At 35.6% G+C, this 23311-nt stretch overlaps 1 pseudogene; it reads left to right on the top strand.

Moving 5' to 3' along the window:
* The first annotated feature begins 22089 nt into the window (after window positions 1-22089).
* Window positions 22090-23306, top strand: LOC120198922 (annotated as a pseudogene).
* Window positions 23307-23311: the final 5 nt, after the last annotated feature.

Below are 23311 nucleotides of genomic sequence, written 5' to 3'. Positions count from 1 at the left end.
CTGGAAACATGAGGCGACGCCGCGCGGGGCTTCTGGAAACGGCGGATGATAACCTAGGGTTAGGTTTCCTTTGCTGGAACCATCTGTGGACCGTTGGATCTCTCAGATCCAACGGCTGAGATCATTGGCGGCTGGCTGAGAAGAATGAAACCCTAATTGGTTTAGGGTTTCTGTTAGGCCATTTCTGATTGGAATTGTAAACGGGCTTCGGGTTTTGGGCTTGTAAAATATATATATATATATTAATAATAATAATAATAATAATAATATTTAGTAATAATAAATTTAATAATAATAATAAAATTTAAATAATAAAAAAAATGATGTCTACAGCTGCCCCTCTTTGCTCATCCTTGTGTTAACAAGAATAGAGCAAAGACGAAAAAGACAATAATTTTTTCATTTGGCTTCTTTTGAGCAGGATGGAAATGTTTGAAAACATCATGCACTGAAGGGCTTACAGATGACCTGAAGGCTTTGAAAACATCAAAAAGCTCCCGAAGGCTTTTTGGAAACATCATGCACTGAAGGACTTACAGATGACCCTAAGGCTTTGAAAACATCAAAAAGATCCCGAAGGCTTTTTGGAAACATCATGCACTGAAGGACTTACAGATGACCCTAAGGCTTTGAAAACATCAAAAAGATCCCGAAGGCTTTTTGGAAACATCATGCACTGAAGGACTTACAGATGACCCTAAGGCTTTGAAAACATCAAAAAGATCCCGAAGGCTTTTTGGAAACATCATGCACTGAAGGACTTACAGATGACCCTAAGGCTTTGAAAACATCAAAAAGCTCCCGAAGGCTTTTTGGAAACATCATGCACTGAAGGGCTTACAGATGACCCTAAGGCTTTGAAAACATCAAAAAGATCCCGAAGGCTTTTTGGAAACATCATGCACTGAAGGACTTACAGATGACCCTAAGGCTTTGAAAACATCAAAAAGCTCCCGAAGGCTTTTTGGAAACATCGTGCACTGAAGGGCTTACAGATGACCCTAAGGCTTTGAAAACATCAAAAAGATCCCGAAGGCTTTTTGGAAACATCATGCACTGAAGGACTTACAGATGACCCTAAGGCTTTGAAAACATCAAAAAGATCCCGAAGGCTTTTTGGAAACATCATGCACTGAAGGACTTACAGATGACCCTAAGGCTTTGAAAACATCAAAAAGCTCCCGAAGGCTTTTTGGAAACATCATGCACTGAAGGACTTACAGATGACCCTAAGGCTTTGAAAACATCAAAAAGATCCCGAAGGCTTTTTGGAAACATCATGCACTGAAGGACTTACAGATGACCCTAAGGCTTTGAAAACATCAAAAAGCTCCCGAAGGCTTTTTGGAAACATCATGCACTGAAGGGCTTACAGATGACCCTAAGGCTTTGAAAACATCAAAAAGATCCCGAAGGCTTTTTGGAAACATCATGCACTGAAGGACTTACAGATGACCCTAAGGCTTTGAAAACATCAAAAAGCTCCCGAAGGCTTTTTGGAAACATCATGCACTGAAGGGCTTACAGATGACCCTAAGGCTTTGAAATCATAAAAAAGATCCCGAAGGCTTTTTGGAAACATCATGCACTGAAGGGCTTACAGATGACCCTAAGGCTTTGAAAACATCAAAAAGATCCCGAAGGCTTTTTGGAAACATCATGCACTGAAGGACTTACAGATGACCCTAAGGCTTTGAAAACATCAAAAAGCTCCCGAAGGCTTTTTGGAAACATCATGCACTGAAGGGCTTACAGATGACCCTAAGGCTTTGAAAACATCAAAAAGATCCCGAAGGCTTTTTGGAAACATCATGCACTGAAGGACTTACAGATGACCCTAAGGCTTTGAAAACATCAAAAAGCTCCCGAAGGCTTTTTGGAAACATCATGCACTGAAGGGCTTACAGATGACCCTAAGGCTTTGAAAACATCAAAAAGATCCCGAAGGCTTTTTGGAAACATCATGCACTAAAGGACTTACAGATGTGGGAAATAGTTTACTAAGTAAAAAACTAAGGAAATCGTTTTCTTAATTTTCAACAATTTCATTTTAGAAAAGATTGAATGCACTTAGATGTATCAATGTAATGCATTATCTTTTGTGTAAATGATATTCTTATGAATGCATGAATGTTGATGCAATCTTCGTTTGACTTCAAAGTGGTGAACTTGATCTTCATTTACTTCATCATTTATTGCCAGGGTTATCTCTGGATATTAGTGTAGAAACTTATGCTATCAAGCTTGCATTTCTGCAGAATCTTCTGATCAACTTGTATCTTGGCATCTTCTTTGCTTCATGAAAGTCTCAGAAGAAATGTTTCATTTGTGGAACTCTTGCTGTAGTCAAAATTATGACCCTGATGCCCCATTTTGTCTTGGATTAAACTAACTTTATTTGCTTGGACTTGTGTGTAAATCCCATAAAGCTTTCATTTTTGAAAAGAGAATCTATCATCTTTAAAAAGAGAATCTATCATCTTTGAAGAGTGTAGATGTAGATATGCCTGACTCAGCAGGGATTAATTAGGAGAGTAGAGTCTGTTCTAATTTAACTCTTGAAACATCACAAGGAAGATTTATTCCAATTTCTTTCATGTCTCCACATATAATCAGATCTCGAATAAGGTAACTTGGACCAATATCATGTCGAGATGCTTAACAACAACCTGTAGTTCAACCTTAGTTGACCCTATTAGTTTCTTGTTTAAAATTTCAGCTCTCCTTGGAAAGAAATCTTCATTATATCTTACTTCTAATCTTGGGGTTGAAGAAGACAAACTTCATCTTGAATGAAAACCATATGATTGCAACATTGGTTCAGCACCATAATCATTGGTTCGTAAAACATTTGACAATACATTCATCTTTTCCTGTGGTTTCTGCTCGGATTATTGGTCAAGGAAGAATTTGACAACACATTCATCCTTTTCTATGGCTTCTGCCAAGATTTCTCAATCATTGAAGCTCTTTGCCTAGCGTTCAAAGCTTTTGTATGATGTCACAAGACCATTTGAGAACAAAACTCAATAGGGATACAAGTGATATGTTGGTATGAGCAAAAAGTTGGTCAAATTCACAATATATGCTGGTGTCGAATTGAATAGAAGACACTAATTACTCTTGATATCATCTCGGGCAAAGGCAAATGTAATACCGATCACATTTTCTTCTGTAATGAGCATTGTAGAAAGTAGAAACACTTCAGCTATAGGATCTATATACAAAAAGATATTCATGGATTTCTTGCTGTTGGGGATGAAACGCACATGATAAACCCCAAAAATTCAATTCAACCTGGCTGGCAATGATAACTTCAGTAACATCGGGAAAGAGCAATATACATGAGCTTCTCTCTTCAATGTCATCAAGTAAACAAAACTGATGTGAAAAACAGCTTCGTAACCTCAACAGTATGGTTGAAACTAACTGACATGAATCTCAAAGAAATATTTTCAATTATCACCGACACACAAAAGGCCAAATTCAGATTTCGAGGTCTCGAGGAACTGATCCTTGGATTGAATGGTCTACAAAGGGACCATCTTTATTCATGCAATTGTGATGTAGCTTAACAAGGAACACTCTATCATGTGACACATGGTTAAGAAGATTGGGTATTTGAAAACATATTTGCTGAGTAGATATTTTTTCAACAACATGATCATAATGTAACTGCCTGATGAACGAAGCAATTATGTATAGTCAGCTTCATTGTCATTGTTTCACCATTTTCATTCTTCATACCTTTCTGTCTCATTGGAAATATCTGTTCAAGTCAATGATCTTGACACATGATGATGTGGGCCATCAGCATGCCCCAAAAATTGCTGATACGATCGTTCAAAAATGCATCAACAGTCCTAATTCTGATTGAAATGGGCTTTCAGCATGCCCCGATATTTGCTTCTCGTTAATCTGAGCCTTCAAAATGCCCACATGGATCTGTCTGAAGGAACCTTTAAAATGCCCCAACATTTGCTGATACAGATGTTAAAAGTGTGCTCAACATTACTTCTTGTTGATATGAGCCTCCAAAAATACCCAAATATTCATATTGTTGTGAGCCTTCAAAATGCCCCAATATTCTATTTCTGGTTGAAATTGGCCTTCAATATGTCCCTCTAGATCTGTCTAAATTGGGCTTTCTAGATGCCTCAATTTTCTATTTCTGGTTTACTCTCGAAGTCTGTTTGACTTGAATATCATGATCCCTACAAGGTTCAATTTTGACAATACACTGTGGTGGATACTTGTGGCTTTATTCATGCTCCAAATATGTTTATCCTGAATACTCTCATTCTGGTGTCACTAAACAATAATATTGTCAAGTAACTGGAGAAATTCTCTGTTGATATTGTCACAAACTTAAGAAGTACTCAATCATTCTGATAGAAACGTCTGAGATATGTGTCTTCTGAATGAGGTGACCATTTTCTGTATCTGGAGGGATTTAGTCAGACAGAGTAGTAAAAATAGCTTGGTAATCCGTTCCAGGCTGACACAGTGGCTTATCATCTTTCAGTGAAGGCCATCTCTGAAATATACTTTTCTGTGGGAGAGAAACCAATTTATGCAAACAGTAATCTGATGCAATGGCAAGACTACATATACAATGGTATAAGCTCATCAAAAATCCGCACCCATGCAACATGTTGATCCTGATAACAACTCATCTGATTATGAAGCGATCTTTCAGGATGATTTCACAGATATTGATAGTTCTTCTGATATCGAGGAAATCATGAATTATGATTCTGATGAGGAGAGTAAACTGCTATACTTGACAAAAATGGGATTTTCAGAGGTTGAGGCTTCAATAACCATGGAGAGATGTGGTTCAGATTCATCAATTGCAGAATTGACAGATTTTATATGTGCTGATCAAATGGCTAAGGTTACTGATGCACTTCTTATGGTAGAAGATAGGAAGCCATTATGCAATGATCCCAATTATAAGCAAAGGCGAAACTTGGGCTATGATTTGTGGAAAAGGAAGAAGCAGAGGAAGCTTGAAAAGAAGCTTCTTAATGAAGATGATCATGCAGTTCATCTTTCAATTCCAATGATCGGTTCTGGGGTTCCTACCGAATCAGATCAGATAACTCAAAGAACACTTCCAGAAGATGCTATTGGGTCTCCTTATTTCTACTATGAGCAAATTCATCTTTAAAATCCAATGATTGGTTTTTGGGGTTCATACCAAACCAGATCAGATAACTCAAAGAACACTTCCAGAAGATGCTATTGAGTCTTCTTATTTCTACTATGAGCACATGGCACTTGCTCCAGTTAATGTTTGGACTGGAATATCACAGTACTTATGCGATGTAGAGCCAGAATTTGTAGATTCGAAGCATTTTCATGCTACTACACTGAAAAGGGCTATATTCATAATTCTGCCAATTGAGAACAGGTTTTCTCTTATTCTGCTTCCTCCATGTGCTGATGCTTTTCCATTGACAAAGAAATGATGGCCTTCCTGGGATCCAAGAATAAAGTTGAACTGTTTATAAACATGTACAGGAAGTGCCAAATTGACAGAAAGGATCTATAAGGCTCTTGAAGCTTATGACAATGAGCCACCTTCGAGTGTCCAGAAGTATGTTCTTGATGAGTGCTGAAAATGGAATCTGGTATGGGTTAAAAAGAATAAAATTGTTCCACTTGAATCTGATGAGGTGGAAATGCTTCTAGGTTTCCCTAAAAACCCTACACAAGGATCTGTATAGAGACATGTTCCATGATGGTATCAATGTCCTGTCTCTTTTCTCTGTGATCAATGATGCAGAAGTTGCCTTTTACTGTCTTGGCATACTTTTGAAAATAGATGTGCAAGAACTGAATGATGATCGGTTGGAGCAATTGATGAGTAGTTTTGTCGAATTCGACCTTGTTGTAAGTGGCATCCAGCGTAACAACCTTACTGGAAGAAATAAACATCATTGTGAGGGGCTTGAAGATTTTTGTTGGTGCATTTACTTGCAATGATTGCTACAACAAACTCTCTTCTGCTGCCTCAATATATCCCACTTTTTTCGAATTATGGAACGGTTTAGTGGACAGTAAAATTTGTCATCTTCAACTTTTGGAATCCTGTAACCAATGTTACCCTATATAAAAGGCCTATAAGGGTAGATTCTGTTCCAATGTCTTATTCTGTGCCATAAGTCCTCAAATTCAAATTCAGCAATCTTCTGAAGGACATAATGAATATCATCTTGACAAAGAAAATGATCAGCATAGAAGAAGTAGCAATAATGTATCAAGATTTGAGCCAGCATCACGGTATAACCAGAGTGCAGGTAGTGACTTGCTCATGGCTTTATGATGTAATCTTCTAGAGAACATGAATTGATGGTTGGGGAAAATAATTTGTCTGGTGATGCTTATCGCCCTCAGCATGAGATAAACGATAATCTTTCTTGATGAATTGCTAATGTCATAGGAGAGTGTCACAAGTTCAATTCTCTGACTTTCTGGCTTCTTGGACCACTTGCCTTCAAAAATGTGAAGCGCTTCATTCTTCTGGCTTCGTTCATTCTTCTTCTACAACAAAGGTAGAATAAGCAACAATTGCTTCAAAGACCTTTCTCATTTGAGACTGTCCTGTTTGAAAATGTTTTTTCTCCTTTCTTTATTGAAATATGAAAGAATTTTGCAAAGTGTTGCCTATTATAGGTTCACAATAAAATCAAATCATAAACATGAATTCAAAGAATATCAAAATAATCAACAATTCTTTAATGTTTGAGAATTATAGCTCTTTGACAAGTATCAAAATTTGGGTTGGTTTCAGGATGGATTTCCTATTTTCTATGGTTACATCTATTTAAGATGTCACTCCTCTCTCTTTTTGTGAACTTTGTCACATGCCTCACTTTAAGGACTTGGTATTTTAACCGGATGCGTACAAAATGACGCAACTAGGATTGTCAATTACTAGACTTTCTAGAGTTCTTCCATTTCAATTCTCTGGAATTTTTCATTTAGACTCATCTAATCAAAGTAGTGCGAAAATATCGGTCTAAAAATGAAATTTCTGAGTGCTTGTGTGAAGTTGACTATAACAGGTGTTTCGTAACTCCCTTAGTCCATTTGTTAACACATTTGCCATTTTGGCTAGCTGAATTCAGCTTTATTGTATATAATAATATAATCACCTTTATCAGGCTAATTGAAACTTATCCATAAAGCCGGGGCGATTAACCAATTGCTCTAGAGGGACAGTTTTATTGCATATAATAATATAATGGGTTAGCTGACTATTATCCATAAAGCCAGGGTGATTAACCAATTGCTCTAGAGCCACAACTCAAGCTTTATTGTATAATAATATAACATGAGTATTTAAATCCAATTTCTTAAGCTTGTTAAGAAGAACCTGTTATAGTCTAGGTGTTTTGGTGGAATTCAGAAAATCTCTTCGTTAGAATTTAATTCCCAAGCAACTAACTTAAACTAGATTTACCTATTTGTAAAAATTATGTTCATCATCAAACGTCATCAATAGAAAAATACTCTAGTCGGTTTTGTAATGTAATACACCAATGATGCCCCATGTTGTACGCTCCTATATATAAATACCAAGTTTTTTTTTGTAATTTCTTTCAATAGGAGTAGGCTATCTCATATTTGTAATAGGATAGTATTTGGGTGTATTTCTTCTGGGGTAAGGTCAAGGGTCCTTGTTTTTCTGATTTTCAATCTTGATATTTTGTCAAAGATTACAACTCTAATCATGAATAATTTTTAATCCAGTTGATATTCAAAGAACTGGAAGCTTACAAAATTGATTCAATGCAACACAAATTTATTTATTGCACAAAAAGCGGAGAAAGGAAAAAAACAAGTTCAAACAAGATGCTAAAAATAGAAAAGTACTATAGTGGTAGGTAACACTTCTTTATCTATTATGCTTCATTACTTCTCTAATGTTGGGTATGTAATAGGATCAGGATTCTCATCCTTATTTGCCCCCCATTTCTTGATCATTTCTTGTGTCAAAACCCCTTTGTCAACAAGCATCTCAATTTCTTTTAACAGTGGCCTACAATTGCCTGTAGAATGCCCAAATACCCCCAAGTGAAAATTACAAACTCTATCTTGATCATAGCTATGAGCAGAAGGGTTTGGTGTCACTTTAGTTGGTCTTGGTGTGATGTATTGACCTTTAACCAAATGGGGATACAAGTCTAGAATGGAAGTTTGGTTCACTTCCAAAGTTTTTCTTGATCGCATGACTTTCTTTGGTCGATCCGAACAGTTACTTGCTCTTTTTCTTTTGCAGTTGCGGGGATTCTGGATGCGACATACATTTATATCATCAGCTTTTGTTTTCTGATCAGTTGGGCTCCTGGATGTGACTTTTGAATTTTCTTCAATGATTACATTCTCAATTAAATCTCCAGTTGTCACAAGATTCTCGAATTCCTTTGTCGGATTTGCCTGCATCAACTCGCAGAAAGGAGCGGGAAGGGAATTACGAAACATACGTGATATCTCTTCTTCTAACATGGGAGGTTGAACTTGTGCTGCCACTCCTCTCCATCTTAGGGCATATTCTTGAAATCTTTCATTGGTTTTCTTCTTTACTCTTCGAAGATCCATACGTGTTGGAGCTAAGCCTTTAACATACCGATATTGTCTCAAAAATGCATCAGCTAGATCTACCCATATCTTGATCTGTTCTTGGGTCAACTGATTGTACCAGACTACTGTTGGGCCAACAAGACTATCATGGAAAGAGTGAATTAATAGATCATCAGAACTCAAATATCCTTCCATTTTTCTGCAAAACATTCTCAAATGGATTAAGGGACAACTGGTGCCATCATATTTCTCAAAATCAGGCATTTTGAATTCATGGGGAATAATTAAATCTGGAACTAAGCTGAGCTTTCTTGCTTCTAATTCTTTATGGTGGGCACTAACATCTTTCATGTTTCTGATTGCTTTCTCTGTCCTCTTGACTTTCTCCTCATATTGTGAATAATTAATGAGGCTATTCTTTGGGTTCAAGTGGGATGCCCTAGGGTATATTATCTGTCTCGACTCTTCAATCTGATAGCACGATTTCTCTTTAGCAGTTATCTTTTCTTTATCAGATTCCATTCCCTAAATAATTTGATCTGATCCATCTGGTACTGAATCTGATGTTTCTTTTCTTATATCCTGAGGTAACCTTGTCAATTGTTCTAGCCACTGATCTTGTAGTCCCTCATAGGATTGCTCCATTGTTTTCATGATGATAGTAAAGTAATATGAATGAATGGTCTTGGTTTTTACTGTTACAGAACCTTTCAAGAATTATTTACATGTTTTTATAATTAAAGTACATAACAGTACTTAAATAAAAATGTGAAAAATGCATAAATGGAAAAATAAGAATGCAAAATGTGCAATTCAAAGGCAAACATAAAAGTATGAATGCAAAATGAAAAATGCAAAGATGCAAAATGAAAATGCATGTATGAAAAGGTGTTTACTCAAGAGTGATCATCTTAAAACAGATTTCATTGAACACAAAAGTTTCAGTACATTAAACAAAACTCTTACATGTAGGGAATAGCTTTCACTCCTAATTTCTCTATTTCAATTAAAAGCCAAACTAACTTCCACTCATACTCAGGGGTGGAATTATCCATCTGCTTTAATTCTCTCGTGAAGCCAGCTAAGTCCACCAGCTTATGAGCCACATTGTTTGCTTGAACAGCAGCTTCCTTCATGATATTGTCCTTTTCCTTCATCTTCCGTGTCAATTCTGGGAGTTGTGAACAATGTTGCTCATTTTTTCTTGTGAGAGAATCTTTATGTTCAAGAAGTTGTCGTACAAGATTCCCATAATCATCTAAGCATTTCTTTAATGTCTTGTTCTTGTCAATAGTGGCTTTTAATTCAGTATCAATCTCATGCTGATAGATCTGATATGATGCTTCCATGTTGGTCATAACACTATTCAAAATTTGATTTTTGGCTTGACATTTTCCCAATTCAATGGCAGTTGTATTGCGTCTTTCTTCTGCAACTCTTGAATCATGACAAAACTTCTTGGCTTGACCTTTATGTATGTTACAATTCTTTTTCAGTTTGGTGACCCCCGTGATCCACTCTTCTGGGGTGTTTCCTATGCCAACATTTTGAAAGGCTTGACTGACCTTCTGGAAATCTTCCTGCATGTTTTCCATTTTGGTGCTCAATTCCTTGTTTTGATCCTTCAAATGACGTATTTGAACTTCGAATCGAAGCAAATCTTCTTCCTTTTGGATGCCCCTACTGATGCTCTTACCTTTGAATACATTTGGTGTTGATCTGGAAGGATCCTCAGTTACCAAACTAGGTTGATCATTTAACATAAACTGCAAGATTCCCTGATCCAAAAGACTTTGAACTCGACGTTTGAAAGCAAGGCAATTCTCAATGGTATGTCCTTGAGCTCCGGTATGATATTCACAATAAGCGTTGATGTCATACCACTTCGGATACGGGGGTTGGAATGGTTTTATGTAGTACGGGGCCACTTCTTGTGCTTCAAGTAGCTTATCATATAATTCTTTATACGATATAGGGATAGCATCAAAATGAGAACCGCCTTTTGTCTTGGATTGATCCTGAATTTTAGATGTCAGAAGCCGACTAAACTTCGATAATTTCATATTACATGATTTCTTTTCATCTCTGAGAGCTTTTACAGTGGTCACCATTTCTTTGGTATCTTCAGACGATTTGTGAATACGAATAATGATTGTTGGTAATTTCTCAAATTGATTAAGAATTGAAGTCCCTTGCATATTTGAGATTGCAGGATTATGTTCATTAAGCTTTCTCTCTTTCTGTGTAGGAATCTCTTTTCTTTTGGCCAAACCAGATATTCTATCCATCATCTTGGACATCTGCTCTCTTATTTCTCGTATCTCCTCTTGCTCTTCAATGGGCATACGATCTTTGGGTGCATAGCTCTTTTCTATCTTCAGAGTTCCCTCAGGATGTCTTTTCTTGGCCGCATCATATTTTGTTTGATCATAGAACTTTTTGTCCATTTATGATTTCTTTCTAATTTGATGAACAGTCTTTTCAGTTAACACCTTTTGTTCATGATCATGCAATGCAAACAAAAGAAAATAATTTAAACAAATTAGAGCAAAAATAACATACATGGGAAAATAAGAAAAAATAAAATGGTTAATACCAACTAATTTGAAAGAAAAATTTTATTTATCATGGTATATAATAAATCCTAACCTCATGCTTTCTAATTCCATGCTTTGTTTGGAAAAATTAACCTAACCGCATGATTTCTAGTTCACATGCATTTATTCAGGGAGAAAAAAATAATAAATTAAATAAATTAAAAGCTATAGCTTATTTCTCCTTTGTGTACACCTATGAACAGAGGTTCAGTACTGTCTTAGATTAGGTGAATTTCTAGGGTTTATTATATGCAGAGTTTCAGTTCTAGGAGTAAAGGTACTCGAATTGTCCTTGTTGATGCCCCCTTGGGCTGTCAACCATCAATCCTAGTCCATTACAGACTTAAACGGATCGAGTTCAATTCGAGGGGACACATTTCTCTATACCTGACACGGAGAATAAATTCTCACGAAGACATAGAGCATATGAACCCCGAAAGTTACTTACTAGGTCTGACACGGAGAATAAATTCTCACGAAGACGTCGCTTTCACTTCCACTTAAAAGGGACAAACTCAATTATAGAGCTTTATGTTATGCAAGTGTTGTGTGTGAGGAGAAATGTTCAAACCTCTGACAGAAAAGTAAATAATAAAATACTTGCAAATAACGAAATATTAATAAGAAAATATATAAATACTATGAAAATAATAAGTATATAAAAAATTTGAAAAGAAAGAATTATAAATATATGAATTTTTTTAATTTATAATTAATAGAGACAATTTATAATTGATTTTAAAAGTTTGACCAGTCCCCAGCGGAGTCGCCAAGCTGTCGTAACCGGTTTTCGTCCGGGCACGAAATTTTTTTTTATTTGGCGGGAAAAGTGATGTGAATAAATGGTTTTTGAAAATAATTTGGGAGTCGCCATCGGCCTTTTGGGTCAGGTAGGTCGAATACCTAAAAATTATTATTATTTTTTAAAAAAAAAAGAGTTTTAAGAAAACATCAATTAAAAAAAATGAACTGATCTGCGTTTATAACCAAAAATTTGTTCTTTTTAATAATAAAAAGGGATTCGTGGTCGGTTACGTTTAGGGAAGGATTAGCACCCCTACAACGCCCAAAATTGGTACTTTTTAATTATAAATTGTCTCTATTATTAAAATTTAAAAAATTCAAAATATATTTAATTTATAATCTTATTATTTCAAAATTATATAAAAATATTTATTTATTTAAAAATATCGGAAAATGACTTCTAGGTGCCTTAAGACAGCTCTTTTCTTTGATATTAATAAATATTAATTTAAATAAAATTAAATAATAATTTTTATAATATTTAATTTTAAAATACCAGAATAGGACATCCAGTTGTATTAAGACTGCCCTTTTCTTCGATATTGAATATTAAAGTAATTTATTAAAAAAAATATAAATTATTATTTATTATATATATTTATTACTATATAATAATAAAAATATTTAAATATATAAAAAATTAAAACAATAAAAATACAATTAGAACGATATATTTAAAAGCAGTAAAATAAATGAAAACATTTAAAATTAGTGACTAAATTATAGTAAAATTAAAATTAAAAGCCTAATTCATAATTAATTAAAATTATAGGGATTAAACATGCTATTTTCTTATTTTATTAATTTAGTGACTAAAATAAAATTATATAAAATTCGGATATTAGATTAAAACAAATTAAAACATACTGGATAAGATTGAAATATTAATTAATAAAATTACAAGGGCTAAATCGGTTATTTACCTAAAATATATATAATTTCAGTTAAGGACTAAAATAAATATATATAAAATTACTAAACCGAATTAAAATAATCTAAAATTTAATTTAGTGACTAAAATATAAATTTGTAAAAATACTGGACTGCGGGCGGGCATTAACTTTTAATAAATTACAAACAGACCCCTCCCCAAAACGACGTCGTTCGGGGAGGGGTATTTAAATCCGGTTACAGCTGGCCCGTCGGGCCAGCAGCTCATTTCTCTCTTTTCTTCTCTCTCTCTAAAATGAGAGAGTTTAAATTCTCTCTCGCTTCTCTCTAAAGCTGAGAGAGAGCCCCGGCCGGCAGTCGCACTCCGGCGTCGGCAACCACCGCCGGCCACCACACGCGGTGGCCGGATTTTTCCTAAATACCCCCAAATAACCTCCTAAACCCTATTAGGCCGAATCCGGCGTTAGTTTCCCCTAAAAAACTCCCGATCGGAGTAGATCTGAAGAAATACCTTCAGGTATTTCGAATAGTTTGGTCGGCCCGTAGCGTCTTCGATCACCGGTGGCTTCCTCGGTAAGCTTTCCCTTCTTTCTTGGTTTCTAATTTTTTTTGTGGTTTTGGTTGTTGCTGGGTTGTATTTGTGTCTCTCTTCGGTTCCTTCCTCTCTGTTCTTTTTTTTCTTCTTTTCTTTTTTCTGTCGTGGGCCTCTCTTTCTTGCAGGTGGGGTGGCTTTTATAGCCACCACCGAGGCTCTCGTTGTACCGGTTCCAGATGAGTTCTGGTGAGTCACCAAACTATGTGGTGAATCACCCCATAGATGCGACGTGGACGGCCGGCGTGGTGTTTCTAGAGTCTTCGAAGAGGCGGTGATGTCGTGGCTACAGCGGGGTGGAACACCTGGAGATGGCAGCTGGGCTCTTCTGGAAACATGAGGCGGCGCCGCGCGGGGCTTCTGGAAACGGCGGATGATAACCTAGGGTTAGGAAACCCTAGGGTTTCCTTTGCTGGAACCATCTGTGGACCGTTGGATCTCTCAGATCCAACGGCTGAGATCATTGGCGGCTGGCTGAGAAGAATGAAACCCTAATTGGTTTAGGGTTTCTGTTAGGCCATTTCTGATTGGAATTGTAAACGGGCTTCGGGTTTTGGGCTTGTAAAATATATATATATATATATATATATATTAATAATAATAATAATATTTAGTAATAATAAATTTAATAATAATAATAAAATTTAAATAAAAAAAATGATGTCTACACTTAAGAAAGGAGACTTGTCAGTACGTGAGTTTTCCACAAAAATCAAGGAGATTTGTGATTTACTTACGACGAGTGGAAGTCCGGTCTTTGAGATTGATCAGATTGCTACACTGTTTAATGGGCTCCCTGTTTATTTTGAGCCATTTGTTGCTGCCATAACTGTAACAACCCCAACCTGTATCCGACCCGGATCTGAGTCCGAAGTGTCACATTGACTTTTCAAAACCTTTACTTGTATAAAATAGTGAGTAATTTAAAATTTATTATTACATATAACTTATTCAAAACTTTTACCGAACTATTCAGAGCTTATACAATATATTATTTTGTATACATGTCAGCTAGAACTTTATGTATTAAAATACATATTATTCACCTTTATTTGATCTGACCTTTGGTAAGGAGAACTGACCTGTCTTGCTCCACATTTCTCTTTACTCTTCTCACTTCGATAACCTACGTGTGAAACAATCACACACTAAGTCTATGACTTAGTGAGGTAATAAACATAAAATATAAACTATAGCTTGTAATCATGCATGAACAATTACTACTATCACTCATACCCTTATTCACGTAACAAATCCCTATAACACATATGCAATATATCATTACATATAAGAACATATACACACATATATTCATCACTCATCATTTCCATCATTAGCCTTATTTCATTATCAATATTATTATCGTTTATATCACTTAATACATATCCTCTTATACCTAGCATTTTAACCAACATTTGCCTCATTTAATCATACAATCCATATATCATCATATAAATTATATAATACCATTCATAGAACAAAAACATACAAATCACATGTAATATATTTGTTTTTTTTTCTTTATTAGCCCATGTACACATGTGAGAACTATAGATATGTGAGTCTATAGAGGTTGTGCACTAATGCTGCCACCACAGCTCGTATAAATGCACCAAAGTGCCACATAGAATTGCACCGTAGTACCGCGTAGAAATGCACCGAAGTTCCATATAAGGTTGTCCCTAAGGACCACGTAGAAAATTCCTTAAGAATCATATACATATGCCAATGATCAAGTATGTGTCTCAAAAGACCTCACACATGTTCCAAAGAATACATATATGTTCCGAAGGACCGCGTAGACCCTCGACTCTTGGCATGCCAACTATACCCTAGCTCTCATGACACATAACATGGGCATCATCATTTATGTCATTTCACATTTTCACATAAACACGTAGTTCACTTTCACATAGCACGTAGATTATGTCGCATGAGTTGAATCACATATATATATAAACACGTAAATCATTTTCACATATCACGTAGCTCATATCCACTTTTCATACTAATTCACATTTCTTGTCACATTCCTTATATCTTATTTTTATGTCTTATCATATATATATATATATATATATATATATATATATTCACATGTTTCATCATCTAAATGTGTATTCATATAATTCATCTTCCTATATATATATATATATATCATTTTTCCTATACTTATATTCACATCATTTATATTCTCCTTCTCATAATCTCATATGTCCTGATTAATAGCTTATATCCTATATGTATAAAATAACTTATCTCACATCATATAACTTATACCTCATTCTATGATAGTCACCTAGATCATATCACCTCTGTCATACTCATAAACATATGTCACTTCTATTATTTCATTTATATACTAATATAATCTATTTACCTAATTCAATTCATATAGTACCTATAACTTTCTAATATGACTACATAAATTTTCATCATACAACCCATATATCATAATTTTATTTAAGCATATGTATCTTTCCCATCTAACTCATCTTATATGTTCCTATTATCACATACGTTCAAGTCTCATATCATCATATAGGTCAATATTATCTATCTTGTTTCAATTCTCATTCAATGATATAATTCTATTTTACTATTTCACATAAATGTTCATACCACTATTCACTTACCCAACTCACATTCTTATTGTTTATATAACCTTTACACTTGATTACTTCATTCCTATCATTTCTTCTAAACTCGCTTTTTACCATATTCCCATATTATTACCTAATTTATCCATATCATGTATTCGCGTAATCTTATATTCCATTTCTATATATCTCAAAGATCTTATCACATAACTTCTCTTCTATATTCATATAATTTCTTATCATATCATATAGTTTATATCATCATAACATAGCATATATTCACATCAACCATGAAATACATATACAATAACATGTCAACACATACCATAACATATAACTCAGACACTCATAACAAACACATGTTCATGTTCATACTTCATGCACAATACTATAGAAAATAGACTTGTCGCAAGTCTTATTTCCCATTAAACATCATATATAAAATAATGCGCACTCACTTTGGCCTCACTAAGTTCCAATCCATTTTTATAATTTCCTCTCTTGTGATCGAATCATAACTTGATAATCATTCCGGGACTTGTTCGTGCTCGATATCTATATAATCATACATTGATACATATTAGTATCCAATTGATATACATTAATCTATCATTTCTTAGACCAAAAGAAATGTATAATTCTATTTCCCTTGAAGTGCATCGATGCACTACCCATGCATCGATACACCAATCACCTTCGATGTTTTTATTTTAAGGGGGTGCATCGTGCAATCCTTATGCATCGATTCACTATTTGCATTCGATGATTCCATTTTTAATGGGTGCATCGATGCACTTCCTGTGCATCGATACACACTGAACAATTTCTGGAAATTTACCCTTGATGCATCGGTGCACATTGAATGTGCATCGGTGCACATAGCCCATAATTCATTTTTAAGCCCAAAAATATATTCAAATCAACTCAAATGTTTCATCTTTCAACCCCTTTCATGTTCTCAACTCATATACACATGCTTAAACTAATTTATATCCATATAAACCATCTTTAACTTCAAAATTCTATTCCTCATATGTAACTCAAGAATTAAACCAACTTTGCAATATGTTTTAATTCCAATTTTATGGCTTTTAACTTCTTAATTAGACCCTTGACAAGTCAAATTTAACTTCCAACTCTAGTTATGAACTCTATTTCAAGATTTTACCCAAGAACCTCAAATCTTTAATCCCTCCTAACTCCATCATACTTTGATTTTAAGATAACTTAAGCTTTCCTTAAGCTTAGTTATCATCTAATAATCAAAACTCAAACTTAAAATCAACAATTAATCCATAAACAAAGAAACTCACCTTTGAGTTTAGAGATACGTGAGGAGGAGGAAGAAGAAAGAAAACTCTGGATAATTCTCTCCTTTCCCACGTGGTTCTTTTTCTTATAAAAGGAATATAAAAATCTTACTTGTCAATTTACCCTTTTACCCTTTAATTCATTCAATAATTACTAAATAACCTTCATCATATTTCCAATAAATCATTGAACTATTAAATTATCCTACTTTAATCAATAATTTCTGAAACTTTACAATTTGGTCACTAACCCGGTATTGAGGATGTTACAATAACCGTAAGTCATGAACCTTATACCTTTGACACTGTCACTTCGGTTCTCGTAATAGGTATTATACTAGTAATAGGTCAAATGATACTCGAGAAAAGACTCAGAGCACGAATAAGTATAAGGGCAGACCTCGCCATCAATATCAGTTATGTGGGAGGATTGGTCATCTAGTGGATAGGTGTTGGCATCACTTTGATGAGAACTATAAAGGAATAGCTTCGAGGCAATCCAGAGATACCAATGAGATGTAGGCTAACATGTGTAAATATGATGCTAATGAGTCATCTTATAATCTAGTTATAAATACAGCTGCATGTGGTGAGGTGGTTAATGAAGATGCCACAGTTGACACTGTGCAAATCAATTCTCTCATATATAAAGGAGTTCTATCTGCTGGTGATAAATAGTATCTCGACTCAGGAGCTACACATCATATGACCTATGACAAAGCTAGAGCATCCTCGGGTCAAACATACTCGGGTAAAGGTAAGGTGTATCTTGGTGATGGTTCTACTTTACCAATCTCACATGTAAGTAATGTTCCATTGATTGCCAACACATGTGATTTACAGCTTAAGAACGTCCTGTGCGTTCCAAAAATAACTAGAAACTTGTTATCTGTTTCTAAACTTACACAATATAATAATGTCTATCTCAAGTTTCACTCAGACAAGTGTTTTGTGAAGGATGAAGAAACTGGTCGAATTCAATTGGAAGGTAAATTGGAGAATGGGTTGTATTGCTTTGATAAAACTACTTGAATGGATGACATGCTTCATCAGGTTACTGCTCCTGCTGAATTAGAGAATGTTAAGCCCAATAAAAGCTACTGGCTATGGCACAGACGGTTGGGACAACTTGCATTAAAAATCTTATCTACGCTATTGCATATTAGAATGATGTTAATAATAGTGAAATATGCATTTCATGTCAACTAGGAAAAAGTCACAGACTTCCTTTTGTACAGTCTGATACAGTTTACGCTCAATTGTTTGAGCTCATTGAGACTGATGTCTGGGGACCAGTACCGATTAAGTCTGGTGGCAGGAAATATTATGTTTCGTTTTTAGACATGTACATCAAGAACGTGTGGGTATACTTGTTGCATAATGAATCAAATATTACTCAAGCATTTAACTTGTTTCATTCTCTTGTTAAAAATCAGTTTAAAACTAATATTGTAGCATTACAAACTGATGGTGGAGGTGAGTATCGAGGCCAAGAACATTATCTTGCAGCTGTAGGAATAAAACACAGAGTTACGTGTCTACATACCTCGAAGCAGAATGACATAGTTGAGCGCAAACACTGGCATATCATTGATACAGCCTTAACTCTTATTGCTCAGTCTGCAGTTCCCTTTAAATATTGGTCGTATACTGTTCTTACTGTAGTTTACTAATCAATAGGTTACCTGTAGACTTGTTTGGAGGAATCTCACTGTTTGAGAAATTGTATGGTAAGAAACCCGACTATCAGTTTCTTCGAGTCTTTGGATGCCAATGCTTTCCATGTCTTCGACCCTTCAATCGACGCAAGTTTGACTTCAGGTCTAAGCCATGTGTGTTTCTTGGCTACTCACCACAGTATCATAGATATCAATGTCTTGATGAATCAGGTCGTGTGTATATTTCTCGACACATTATGTTTAATGAAAATGTATTCCCATGTGTATTTCGGCATGTTGGTGCTGACAAAAGTGTTAAACAATCTGAATGGGCTATTACCTTTCCTTGTAATGAACTCAACTCGACTTGTCACAAGGATGCAATGTGCAATAATCCAATTAGTGTACCTGGCTTGGTGAATGATACTGTGGCAGGTTTAGTTCACACACCTGGTGTGAGTATTGGTCATGATGATAGGGTACACACAATGAAAGTAGAGCCATAAGTTGTGTCTAGGGCTGCTGCTCAACTAGAAGTTACTCACAGTGAGTCTATGCCTTTTGGTGCTGCTCTAAGAGATGGCCAAAATGTTTCAATAGTATTCATGAGTAAGGTGTTCCAAGCAGTACTGTACCTGATGAAAATAACTGTGTGGATGTTCAGCATACTACAAACAAGCATCACATGGTCACTCGTAGCAAAGTAGGAGTTTTCAAACCTAAAGTTTATAACATAGTGTTTAATGAAACTCCTTTGAATGTGCAAGATGCTTTACAACATAAACATTGGCGTGCTACAGTAGAGATGAAATTCAAGGCGTTAACTGATAATACCACATGGAAGTTAATTCCTTTACCAGCTGATCGAAAGGTCATTGGGTGTAAGTGGCTGTTTCGTATTAAATACAACTCGGATGGTTCTGTTAATCGATTTAAAGCAAGGCTTGTCTCAAAAGGGTACTCTCAAGTACCAAGATGTCCTGTAGTACGATTCTTCACATTAAATGTGTTGATATCTGTTGCAGCTTCACGAGGATGGCAAGTCTATTAAGTAGATGTCAATAATGTTGTCCTCAATGGAGATCTACAAGAGGAAGTATATATGACTCAACCAGAAGGGTTCGAACAGACTGGGAACCGTGGAGAGAAACTGGTGTGCAAGCTTCAAAAAGCCCTCTATGGACTCAGACAAGCCCCTTGTAATTGGTATCATAAACTTCAATAGTGTATGTCGATCTTCTAGGGCTGATAGCTCTCTATTCATTCATGGTTCAAAGAATGATGTCACATATGTTGTCGTGTATGTTGATGACATCCTTGTAACAAGTTCCTCAGAAAAACATGTTAAAGAGGTTAAGAAGTAGATTCATGACAGTTCTCATTAAGGGATCTCGGGCTTATTCACTATTTTTTAGGAATTGAAGTTGTTCATACTGTAACTGGATTTTTTTTAAGTCAAAAGAAGTATGTGGAATAGTTGTTACACAAGTTTAATTTGCATGCTAAACCATTGGATACACCTTTACCTGTCACTCCTAAGTTGAGTTCAAAAAATGCAGGAGCTCCTGTGAATGCTCAACAATATCGTAGTGCGGTTTGTGCGCTATTATATGTGTGTCATACTAGACTAGATATTGCATTTTGTTGTTCATAAGGTTGCACAGTTTATGCAGTCTCCTTGTAAAGCTCATTGGGTAGGAGTTAAACGCATTTTGCGTTACCTAAAAGGTACGTTGGATTATGGGTTCTGGTTGACCAAGGGCCAAAGGCCAAGGGCAACTTCAGGTCAAGGCGTTTACATATGCAGATTGGGGTAGTGACCCCGATGATAGGCAATCGGTTTCTAGGTATTGTGTTTACCTAGGTAGTCATTTTCTGTCATGGAGTTCTCGCAAGCAAAGGTCAGTATCTCGATCCACAACTGAGGCAGAATATCAAAGTCTTGCAGATACAACGGCTGAGGTTCTTTGGGTAAAAGTTGTTCTTGATGATATGAATGTCGAGTTGTCTCAAGCTCCGGTTATGTGGTGTGATAATACTAGCACTGTTGCCATGGCTGCTAATCCAGTTTTGCATGCCAAAGTTAAGCATGTGGACTTAGATGTTCACTTTGTTAGGGAAAAGGTGATGGACAAGCAACTAACTGTCAATTATGTTCCAGCACACTGTCAAATTGCGAATGTGTTAACAAAGCCATTGGTTACAACTCGGTTTCAGGAGTTACGCCAAAAGCTCAATGTGGTCTCACTGCAAAGGCTTCAGCTGCACAAGAATTAAGTTGTTTTTGCTTGGAGGGGTTGAAAAGCGGGGTGAATATTGAGACTTAAGTAATGCCAGCTGGAGCTGTTAGCTGCTGTTATTGCTAACCGTTTCTGTTAAGGTTAGTTAGGAGGTTAAGCCAGCTTTCCATTGGGTTAAACTGATAGTGGTAACCCGTTAAGGTAGGTGCATGGCTATATAAAAGACCATCTGGTCAAGGGCTAAGGCATTCGTTTTAGCCTACATTTTCTTCCTTTGCTTTCTTACTTTCTTTTTGTTTTCCAAAGCTGTGTTCATCGCAGTTTTAACAATGCGACCTGAGACCTTGGTGTCTAATACTGTAATGTGTAACCATAATTGTTGATGATGGTTCGCCCCTTGTACTGCAATTTCTGTTTCAACAAATTCATCTGTGAACTTAATTGAATGACAAAACCGAACTTGTATTATATAAATGAAAATATACAAAAGGTCAAGGTTTTTTAGAAAAGAAGGCATGTCCGAAACTGACCTTTAATTTTGCAAAATCTTAGGTACAATACCACTTGTCAAAAGACTGACTAATTAAATTTACAAGCATCTCCAGACCAGCAAGAAAATCGCCAACACTTTTCCAATTACAAAAACATCATATATGGTTGGATTCAACTCAAGGCAATATAGATGAACGGTTAAGGTCAATCGTTGGAGCTAAAAATAACCAAGAAAAAAATCTGGCAAAGCCTACTAAATAAAAAGATAAAGGCGACCATTCCTAAAGAATAAAACAGACGTAAACACAGCAAAGACTCTTCTTTTTTGTATATTTAATTTTAGTTTCCTTAGGAGTTAAAGGAACAGGGTTCGATTTTCAATCTGGGTTTTAGTTTTGTTGATGGGAAACAAATAGAAAAATCAAATAATGGCTAAGGTTTGGGGGAAAACAAGTCTTTTATCAGCTTGTGACTGTAGCCAGAAGAATAAAAATGGTGGAGGTTCTCTGCATTCTAGGAGAATTCCTGGGATTTGTTTTGAAGAAGATAGATTTACTTCCTTGAAGATGAAATCTATGGCTTTGAGGAGTGATTTTAATGGGCAAAGAGTGGTCTATTTGGAAAGGAAAACTGTGGACACGAGAAGGTTTCTTCAGGTTCCCATTAAAGCACAGGTTGGTTTCATTAACTTTATTGTTCTTTTTCAAATCTTGGATCTTTCTTTTTTCGGGAAAGAAAGGGCACGTCATTAATGAATATTGTTGCTTCTTAATTTGGTTTATGATTTTTTTTGTTTAAAATTTTGAGTTTCTTGGTTATTAACGCATTCTCTTATTAACCTTCCACAGTTCTTAGCTTAGTTTTTCACATGCCTATGAACAAACATCAAATATTTATATAAAGGTTTTGGTTTTTGCTTTTAAATAAATGATACTAAACTTTAACATATTTGGTAGTACATTTGGTTTATGATTAAACCTCCTTTTCCCCATAATTTGATCTGTTGCGAAGATCAATAAACAAATACTAATTGTCTTCTCTTGTCTTCTGGTATTGTTTAGTTGAATCAGATACCAACTGGCCTTATTGGTAAAACTCCAAAATGGTGGGACACTGCACTGCAACCAAATATGAAAGAAGTGACATCTTCACAAGACCTTGTGGACTCTGTTCAATGCCAGTGATAAACTTGTTATACTAGATTTCTATTCCCCTGCTTGTGGTGGCTGCAAGGCTCTTTTCCCCAAGGTTGTAATAATGTAGGCTAATAGTTTTACATCATCTGTTTTGCGTTGTAGTTCTGGTGATTGCAGTGCTATTTTCCCCAAGGTTGTAGATTCCTAGTTATGTTGTACACTTTGTTTTGCGTATTTGTACATCTCCTTATATTTCTGTTGCTCGTATTTGGATTAATTGACTCTGGATGTTGGGATCTGGTAGACTTGTCAATTGGCAAAGATGAACCCGGATTTGCAGTTTCTTCAGGTGAATTACGAGCATAAATCCATGTCTTATAGCCTTAATGTCCATGTGCT

The sequence above is a fragment of the Hibiscus syriacus genome, unplaced genomic scaffold (assembly GCF_006381635.1).
Source record: "Hibiscus syriacus cultivar Baekdansim isolate YM2019G1 unplaced genomic scaffold, ASM638163v2 tig00005032_pilon, whole genome shotgun sequence".
Lineage (NCBI taxonomy): Eukaryota > Viridiplantae > Streptophyta > Magnoliopsida > Malvales > Malvaceae > Hibiscus > Hibiscus syriacus.
Note: the sequence above shows the minus strand (reverse complement) of the source record. Positions and strands in the feature narration are given on the sequence as shown.